At 36.3% G+C, this 9,691-nt stretch overlaps 1 long non-coding RNA gene across 1 annotated transcript; it reads left to right on the forward strand.

Moving 5' to 3' along the window:
* Positions 1 to 674: 674 nt before the first annotated feature.
* LOC131425034 (uncharacterized) lies at positions 675 to 8,722 on the forward strand. The gene is made up of 3 exons (XR_009228838.1): positions 675 to 872; positions 1,913 to 2,058; positions 7,405 to 8,722. It is a non-coding gene; the product is annotated as an uncharacterized LOC131425034 (long non-coding RNA).
* The last annotated feature ends 969 nt before the right edge of the window (positions 8,723 to 9,691 follow it).

A 9,691-nucleotide genomic window follows, 5' to 3' on the forward strand; every position in this document is an offset into this window, starting at 1 on the left:
TACTGGGCCTTTTTTCTGTAAGTAGATTAACAAATATTTGTGGAATGGAATATTGGTAAAAGGCTACTGTACCTTCTCATTTAAAATAATAAATTGTTAAGCTATTTATTCTAATAGGCCCAGGATTTTTATTTTGTTGTTGTTGCTGTTGTTGTTTTTAGGTCTTTGCAACTTTATGTAACATATATTGTCATATTAGAAAATATACACCAAATTGAGGAATTCGGGGTTAACCAAGAACAAAATGAATCATGTTAGAGAAATATTTCCAAGCATAATATTCAATTTTATCATATTTCCCATCTTTTAAATTTAGAAGAAATTTAAAACACTGAAAACCCAGGTTTAACCATAATTTGAGACCATGCAAGCATATAGGGTTTCAGAAGGCCACATTCTCTGCTTCCCATATCCCCAGTACCTTCCACTGAGTCAAACTAGAGTCTTCTGAAAACCAAAATCCACCAGAACCACGATGCCAATTGTAATAATAACAAAAGCACTGGGGAAATGTGCTTTCATAAGGGTTACAGTGCCTTGCAGGAGGTACATGGCATTGAAAGTGGTTTTGAAACTAAAGACAGGTACTCAAGCTGAGGGCACACTGCAAGTTGTCACACAGATGTCCTCTTGGCACAGGATCATGACAGAGCTTAGAAATGTTGACTGCAAAACTGGAGCAAATCCCCAACCCACAGGGCCATTCAACAGAACACACAGATACTTGTTCTCTATGCATGTATATTGGGGTTTGAATAGGATTTCAAAATAATTCACACTCAGCATCTTCTGTTTCCAGGATCTGATTTGATGACTCCCTCTTTTTCCATTGTTTTGATCAGAAGATTTGGAAAGCATGTGTGAGTGTATATGTAAGTATAGAAGAGAAGAAGAAAGAGGAAATGAGACAGAAGCCTATACACCTTTATAGATACAATTGTACAACTAATGAGGAATATTCATTGATTCATTGTGAGAAGGTCTACAAACTTCAGCCTAATAATTTACTGTTTTCATTTTAAGCATAGATAGGTAGGAAGGGAATTTGAAGTGCAAAATGCTTTATAGACAAAGAGAAGCACCACGGCTTTGTTTACACACATGGTTTTCTATGTAAGTACATTTTTAAACTCAACTGATATATGAACAGAAAAGTGTTTCCACTATTGAAACCTAAAGTTGTTTTCTTTTAATTATGAATGAAAATTTAGAAAATGTTACAGAAAATCCTGATCCTTTAGTGAAATTCTTATTGAAGAGTGTACCTATGTCATTCTATGGAGAATAATAATACCACCTGTCCATTTCTGTAGGTCACGATTGCTTCAGTTTAAAATTAAGGTAGAAAGAAAAATCTTATTTCCCCTATTTTATTCTATCGTCCCTAAAAGGTGAATTCAAGGTCAAATCTACTGAGAAGTCTAGTTTAAATTCATATGTGTGAAAATTCTCTGATAATGAAAGACAGGAATCTAAATATACTTCCTTTCCCTTATGAAATAACTCCTTTACTAAACAAATTCTCTATTATTGTCCAGGGTTATTCCTCAAGTTAGAAAATGCACTTCATGAAATAATTCAAAGTGAAGTTCAAATATGTGCATCAATTATTTTTGTGGGCCATATAATGAGACCTACCTAATTAGCAGATCTACCCAATTAGCTAAGTAGACATCAGAATTCTGAAAACCATATTCTGTACTTGCTTCATATATTTTCTCATGTTTTGAAGAAAATCTTAAAAGTTATTTAACATCACCAGTAAGAACCTGCACGTAACTATGATCATAAACCAGGCCTGTGAATCTTTGATTCATTTTAATTCACATGGATTTGAGGGGGGGGGGGGCTATCCTACCTACCAGCACGCTCTCCTAATTAATCATCTTTCTAACCTGTTCTTATCCCTCAGGACAAGAACAGTCCCTGATATAGCTACATAGCCACTCCAGTTGCTTAAAGTCCAATCCACGGTCCACCTGCCTCTGAACAGATCTCCACAAGGATAGGCAGATATTAATCAGCAGCTTCTTCAATCCTGCCAAGTAGAGCTTGGAAGTAAGTCAATTTTCAATCCATAGAATCCAGTGACCTGATCAAAATTGTGCTGCAAAATGCCATGCCCATGTTACTCTTCATGAGGACACACCTGTGTTTCCAAGTATATTTGGGATAAAGAGAAAGCAGAGGCGTGCTAAGGAAACCCATGCAGGGGATATGGATGTGATGCCTTTCAGGATGGGACATCAGCTTAAGTTTTTATCTCCCTAATTCCTTAATTTTCCCACCTAAAAGAGTTGGGCTTGAAGACTTTCCCGAGTCCTGACATTTCCCCTTTTCAAAGGCTCTGTTTCACATATTTCTCATCACAACAGAAGGTCTTTTATAAATAGGATGGAAATATTATTTCATATCTTTCCAGACACTTTTTGAGAGTAAATGGGAAAAGTTTTAATAATGACATCAAGACAATAGGCATAAATCAGGACTGCAGGAGAAAATCAGGATATATGGACACATCAGTTATAAGCCTCTAGGATTTTAGGAAAGAAAAGAAGACAATAGTTGGGTCAAATGATCCTTGATAAACACTTTCCCAAGATCCCAGCCCCTTTTCTTTACGATTTTTTCTTGTCTTTCACTTTAAATGCTCCTTGACAAAGGGGTCATCTGCTTAATACACCTCTCAGTTTTGCAATCAATGCATCTAACATTGACCACAAGTACATTAACACACACTGTCTCACAAACAGGAGGAAGACCCAGTAGAGATGAATGGGAAATTGAGTAATAGAGCTGTTTTGTCAAAAACATGGGTGTATAAAATATCGGTCTTCAGAAATATATTTACCTAAAGTGTATGTGCAAATACTTATCATAATCTGGCAGTATTCCTTGTGTTCACTCTGGTAAAATGTCTTACGCAAACTCAAGAATGGTTATCATATCATTTATTCAGAGAACCAGCATTATCATCACACAGTTTATTATATTTTTTTTTATTTTGTCATGAGTGTATTTTAAATATTAATTTTAAACTTCACAGAGTTTCCCATTCTAATTTTTTAAAAGCAGGTTTGGAAATATATGTGTATTTTCCACTGTGATTTTTTTTCTTTCCTTTAGTTTCTAATCCTTAGTTGCTGCATATTCTTTGTAGATATTTTGAACTTCTTTAATAAGTACTTTTACTATTTTTAGAAGCTATGTTAAGAAAATAAATGCAAATCAAAACCACCATGATATGCCACTTCACACCCATTGAGATGGCCAAAATAAAAAAGATAATGAGTGTTGACCAGGATGTGGAGAAATCAGACCTGTCCTACACTGCTGCTTGCTGGTGGAAATAGAAAATGAGGCAGCAACTTTGGAAGATTATCTGGCAGTTTTTCAAATAGCTAAATATAGAGTTACTTTATGGTTTTTAAACTTCACTCCTAGGCATATAACCACAAGAGAAATTAATTAAAATGACACTTTAATTTATACAAAACATTCATAGCAGCATTATTTATAAAAGCCAAAAAAACCCAAACAAACAAATATTCATCAACTAATGAAAGGATAAATCAAATGTGGTATATACATACAGAGGCATGTTATTCATAAAAAAAGAAAGACTGGCATACATTATCACCTAGATGAACTTTGAGAACATTATGCTAAATTAAAGAAACCAGTCACCACACACACACACACACACATTATTCCAATTATAATGGCCAAATCTATGAGGACAGAAAGCAAACTCATGGCTGTTTGACCATAAGGTTGGGGAAAGTTAGGGAGTTAGAAGAGGTCAGCTAAGGAGTACAGGGTATTTTTTGGGTTAATGAAATTGTTCTAAAATTTATTGTGCTGATGGGCTGATGGATGCTCAGTTCTGTGAATACACTAAAAGTTAGTGAGATATAATCTTTAAAGGAGTGAATTATATGCCAATTAAGTTGTATCTCAATAAAGCTGAAAGGTTGGTAGAATATTTTTTTTCTTGTAGAACAATAGGTCAAAAACACATTCACAATTAAGAGATGGGCTACACCAAAACAAAAACATAGAAATGCATAAGCAATGTAAGAAATTACTAGTTAAATCCTTCCATGAAACATAACTAACTCAGTGAAAGTTGATTTCTAAAAGACCTACACAGAAAGAATGGTTCAAGTCCTTGGACATTAAAATCTCTTAGTTGTTTAGTGCTATACAGACAATTTTTCAGAGATACAGAGATGGATTATGACAACTGGGAAGACCCTACTGGATAAGATCTCTCCAATAAGCATGAATAGTAGCTGGGGAAAAAGAAATGGTAAAGAGTATTCATTTGGAATTCAGAGCAGCTTGGGCTTGAATCATCTGTAACTTAATAGCCATGTGACCCAAAACAATGTACTTCACAACTCTCTAAGCATCACTCTCCACATTTCTAAAATTATATGCACTGTATAAGTTGCTGTAGGATAAATAGAAATGCTCTCAGTATCCAACAATTTATAAATATTGTATACAAATTCTTTTATAAATATCCCAACTTTCTAGTTTTATTACTTCCTTTTTTCTTTCTACTTTTTAAAAATTAGATACAGTTGAAGCTTGAGGTTATCTCTTCATTAACAACAAATTTTAGGCAAACATAAGGAAAAAAGCACAAATATCCTCTTATGAGAGTAAACTTTAGTATGAAATTGCCTTATGATGCTATCAGTGATGAATGAGGTTGAAAATCTAAAAAGTACTGTTAAGTTGCAAAGGTTACAGTGTCTCATTCAGTGGAAAATTATACCAGTTACTTTGACATTGGAGAGCCATGAACCAGGGCCATGAAAACTTTTAAATTCTCTGTGGATTGAGTGAACATTTGTACATTCTTTCACTATTTGTTGTGCATTTTAAATTTTAAAGTGATTAATTTTATGTTCTTTTGTGCTTCAGTTTTATATCAGAAAGTACTGTTTAATTTTTGCTCCTTTCCCAAGTATTAGTTTTGGAAGAAAATCTGGGACAATCTCCATTGTATCCTCAGAAATAACTGATTATAGTGCTTTCAAGTTCCTAAGATGACTAATAAAAACAATGCTTAAGTTATAAATTACTTTAATGAAGACTATATTGCTTTTCATTTTACAAAATAGTTTAACTGAATATGGGCATAGAGAAATATTTATTGCTGCAAAATGAAGAGATTATCACATATGTATACACACACACACACACACACACACATAAACCTTATGAAGTCCTTGTAGGAAGGGAAATCTAAGAATTGTAAGGAGAAGTTTCAATACAATATAATAGGTCAAGAGTGTGAGATATGACATTAGACTGTTGGGGTTTAATTTCTACCTCTCATCCTTGCTAACTGTGATGCTGGAAGATTACCTACTCTGTGCCTTGGTTTTAGAAACTATTAGATGATGATGATGATGATGATGATGATGATGATGATGATAATAATAATAATAATAATAATAATACCTTCCCTTATAGGATGTCTATTAGTATATGAAAATTGTTTAAAAGAAGATCTGGCACATAGTAAGTGCTCAGTAAAAGCATCAAATTTTGTAAACAGTCCTGTCAGGGGGATAATTACAATACCTAGATTCCCTTACAGTAAACATTCCAATTATTTATTACTGTAAGAAATGTTTTTTTCTTAGAGGCAAAAGTTGCATAAAACCAGTCTTTAAAATCCTATTATGTACTCCAATGCCTGTGAATAATCTACACTTGATAAACATACATGGACTACCCCTTCCAAGACTTAGGCATGGCTGGATCCTCTCACCATTTAATCTCAACTTAAAAAGTCCTTGCTTTAAAGCCCCTTGGGACCATCCTGTTTAGAGCAGCCAATCAATCCCCATCTCAGGCCACTATGTAGTTTATTTTCCTCACATCTCTCATCCTGTCCACGGATTATCTTTCTTTTGTTTACCTATTTGCTAATTTATTTTAGAATATAAGATTTAGGAAAAAAGTTGGGGGCTGGGGATATAGCTCAGTTGGTACAGTGCTTGCCTTGCTTGCACAAGGCTCTGGGTTCAATCCCCAGCACCACCAAAAAAGTTGATATTTTAATTTTCATCACATCAGAACCCTAAACAGTCTCAGGAACATACTAGACTCTCCCCAAGTACCTGCCAAGTAAAGGAATTTATATTTGGAGGAAGATAATGTCTTATAAAATAGAGCAGTAAATTATAAAGAGGAAAAAATTCTCCCGTTTTTCACCCTCTGGGTTTGCCAGGAAGTAGTTTCATATGTCCTTGGAATCAGTACCTGTGGAAAGGGAGAGGAAATGTAAGATCAATCAAGGGAGATACTGGGTTATAATGAGGTCCAGTAGCCTCTGTCCCCCCACCCTCCCTGCACCACTCTGGGAAACTCTGGAGCTGAAATGGCTCATCAGAGTTTTCCTATGTTGAATCCAAATGGCTTCAACTGTACACCTATGCCTCAGTCAGTCCTTGTCCAAGGAGCACCCACAAAAGGGTGTGACCTTGGCCAGGGGGCTTTCTGCAGCTGAGGAAATCCTGGGGCCAAGGACTGCAGGAAATGCGGCAAGAGCTTCTCTGTCCAGATAGAAGGATCTTGGTGGTTCATCTTCATGTCCACCACACAGTCTCAAGTCCCTGGAATTTAACACTGAACACAACAAAGCCCTTGCCCTCAAGGAGCTAGTATTCCAGAAATGGTAAGATCAGCAATGAGCGCACACTCATACAAGTCAGGATATAGTAAGAGTTATGATGAAAAAATTCTTCTGGAAAAAGATGAGGAAGTGATATTTTAGCTGACATCTGCAGAACGTGAGGGAGAAAGCCATGTTTAATATGGACAAGGAACACAGGAGGCTGTAGGTCCAGCCAGTCAGAAGCCCCAGGGTATTCAGACAGCAGGAGGGGCCCATGCCGGAGGATGGCTGGCTATGAGGTCAATGAAGTAGTTGGGGGCTGATTTATGAGATTCTAAAGTTGAACTTTTGAAAACATGGGTTGTTCCTCACTCCCAGTAGTTTCCTGAATTTCTTTCCAAAAGTTACTCTTTTATCCTAAGAAGGGATATTTAGTTTGGGATTTGATGATTCCTCCTATTTAAATACTTTTCCGTGAACTTATTTGACTGTTTACAAGCAAGGGGCAAGAAAAGTCTCTGTAACCAATAATTGTAATTTTACTTCACAGCTGAAATCTCCCAGATGTTTGCTCTGTTTTTCACTATTCTGAGAGGGTTTTAAATGCATCTGCTTGAGGAATTAATATGTTACTTCTCATTTTCCTTTCCTTGGAGAATTTCTATTCTTTTGAGAATTTTCATCTGTAATTAGTTTTCCCTTACGTTGTGAGTATTGGTTATTTGAGATGGCTATCACATCTGTCCTGATGCATATTTCCCCAGGTAGCAAGAGAAGCAGATGCAAGATTGAAGCCTATGAAGCATTTCCTGATACAGGATTTGTCAAAATAGAACTTCTGCTAGACAGAAACAACAATTAAAAAGTAATGCAATGCACTCTAATCAAGGGAGAAAATGAGTCATTCCTCCTAGAATTCTTTAGAAGAACCAGGTGTTTTTATCATAAATAGTCTACTTAACATATGTAAGCCATTATGCATCACAAAGTAGACAGGCAAACAAGATCAAAGTTCAAATCTTCAACTGGTATCCATCAAGAGAAGCAAGGACAGAAAATGAAGTGGAATCAGCATCCACAGAATCCAGACGGAGCTAATTCACTGAATTGCAGAATTGAACACCTAGTCCCCTAAACTTACTGTTGCACAATAACAAAGAACAAACTTCAGCCAACCCCCCCTTGGAGCAGCTTTTCCAGCATCTGAGTTTACAATTTATTGCATTCTCAATGTGTCCTCACAGTCCTCAGGAGGATGGTTCTGGGATCAAGGATGACTTCTCAGGCTCCGCTCAAAGTTTGCAGTTATGCCAAAGGAATTTTAGAATTACTCTCCTTTAGCTAGAGATAAGGAAAGTAGTCGAAAATGAAGGGAAACATTGCACAGGATCGAATTGAAATTAAAATCCACAGAATCTTTTCTTACAAACCAGATTGATCTTCTTCTTTCAAGTCAGCAAAGGGTGCACTGGGATTCTATGCACTCTCATGGATCTTCCATAAAGGAAAGAATAGAAAACCCATCTTCCTTTGAGGACAGAGTAAGCACTTTTTGATACACCCTTGAGGGCCCGATATAGGCTGGGGAATAGTCAGGGTCCACATAAGGATAGGACATTCTTCAGCATCTACCCTGCAAGTGACCTTCTAGCTGCTGAGATTTGACACATTTTCTTTGTTCTTTTACCAGGAAGAGGAATATAAGGTTGTAATAATATTCTCCATCCATCTAAGAAATGAATGGTACCATGAAAGCATTAAAAGGCACTCAAACTAAACTGAAAGCCCAGAGCCTGTAGCCAAGACAACAGTCCAATGAAGTCTCAGAAATCCCAAAGTTTTATTTCTCGTGCTTTCCATGTTTGTCTTTCTTTTTAACTTTGTACTTGAGGGTGACTTTTAAATCTTATCTTGCCTCTAACATCTGATAAAGTGTTAACAAGATGATACAAAGAAATGAGATACTGATACTGATATGGCCTGCAGAGTTAGGAGGAATGTTATTGAGAGGGAGGACCCAAAGCAGAAGTGAATTTGATAGGTAGAAAGGCAATGTGTATGGTGGCCAGAAATAAAGATAAGAGTGTGCAGTATATACAGCTTTTGTATAATAGCTTTTGCTGAGAAAAAAATGTGTATGTAGCAAAACTGGGAGCTGGTGAAAGAATGTGGGGCCATACAGTTACTATGGCTGTTGCCAGGAGCCTTAGATAGATGACTACGTTGTCTCTTTATAGGTCCTTACCTCCATCTCTGTATATTTCCCTCTTTTCAACATTCAATGCAGTATACCTATGCAGTTCTATTTGAGAGATCAAATCATTTCCACCTTCTTTGAAAGGTGGAAAAAGTTTGGAATGAGAATGGAGAAAAAAAATAAACAAGGATCTTCTTCTGGTTTCTGGATTACAAAAGGTAGAACTCATGCATCATTAAGAATTCTCTGAAACCACTGAAATAGTTCTATTAAGCAAAGATGGAATTTCTTAGGATATAGAATACTGGGGACATAACAAAATCTTAGGAACAGATGAATCAACGTCGGGACACACAAGAACCTGAATCAGAACCTCATATGAAGATTTCAGAGATCACCTCTGTAGAGTGCTGCAAATGGAATGCTTAAATTCAATCACCTTCGTTTTCCTTTTCTCTTTGTTTAGGATGTAAATTTCTTCAGAGACAGTATGATTGACCAAGTTTATATCATATCTTAACCACTTGGGGGTGAGACGAGGGATGGGGAGTGAAGGGGGATCCTATGATCGGCATCCCAACAAAACCATGTGAAATGGGAGAGGGTTGGACATGCATCCAAAGGAAGGAATACCAAAGGAAGATCAAAACCAGACGGATTTATTATAATTTGGAAACTGACGATGTTCATGTTTTCTGTCATGATAAGACCACCACCACCACCACCAACAACAACAACAACAACAAAATTGCAGAAGAAAGACAGGAGAGGAGAAGTTGAGAGAGAGAAAGAAAAACTAATTGAAAAGTCAAGAATTTCAAAAGATGTCAAGTTTGCAACCCAAGAAATTACTG

Source organism: Marmota monax, unplaced genomic scaffold, assembly GCF_021218885.2.
Source record: "Marmota monax isolate L192 unplaced genomic scaffold, Marmota_monax_Labrador192_F-V1.1 WCK01_AAM20220418_F8-fsc00140, whole genome shotgun sequence".
NCBI classification, from domain to species: Eukaryota; Metazoa; Chordata; class Mammalia; order Rodentia; family Sciuridae; genus Marmota; species Marmota monax.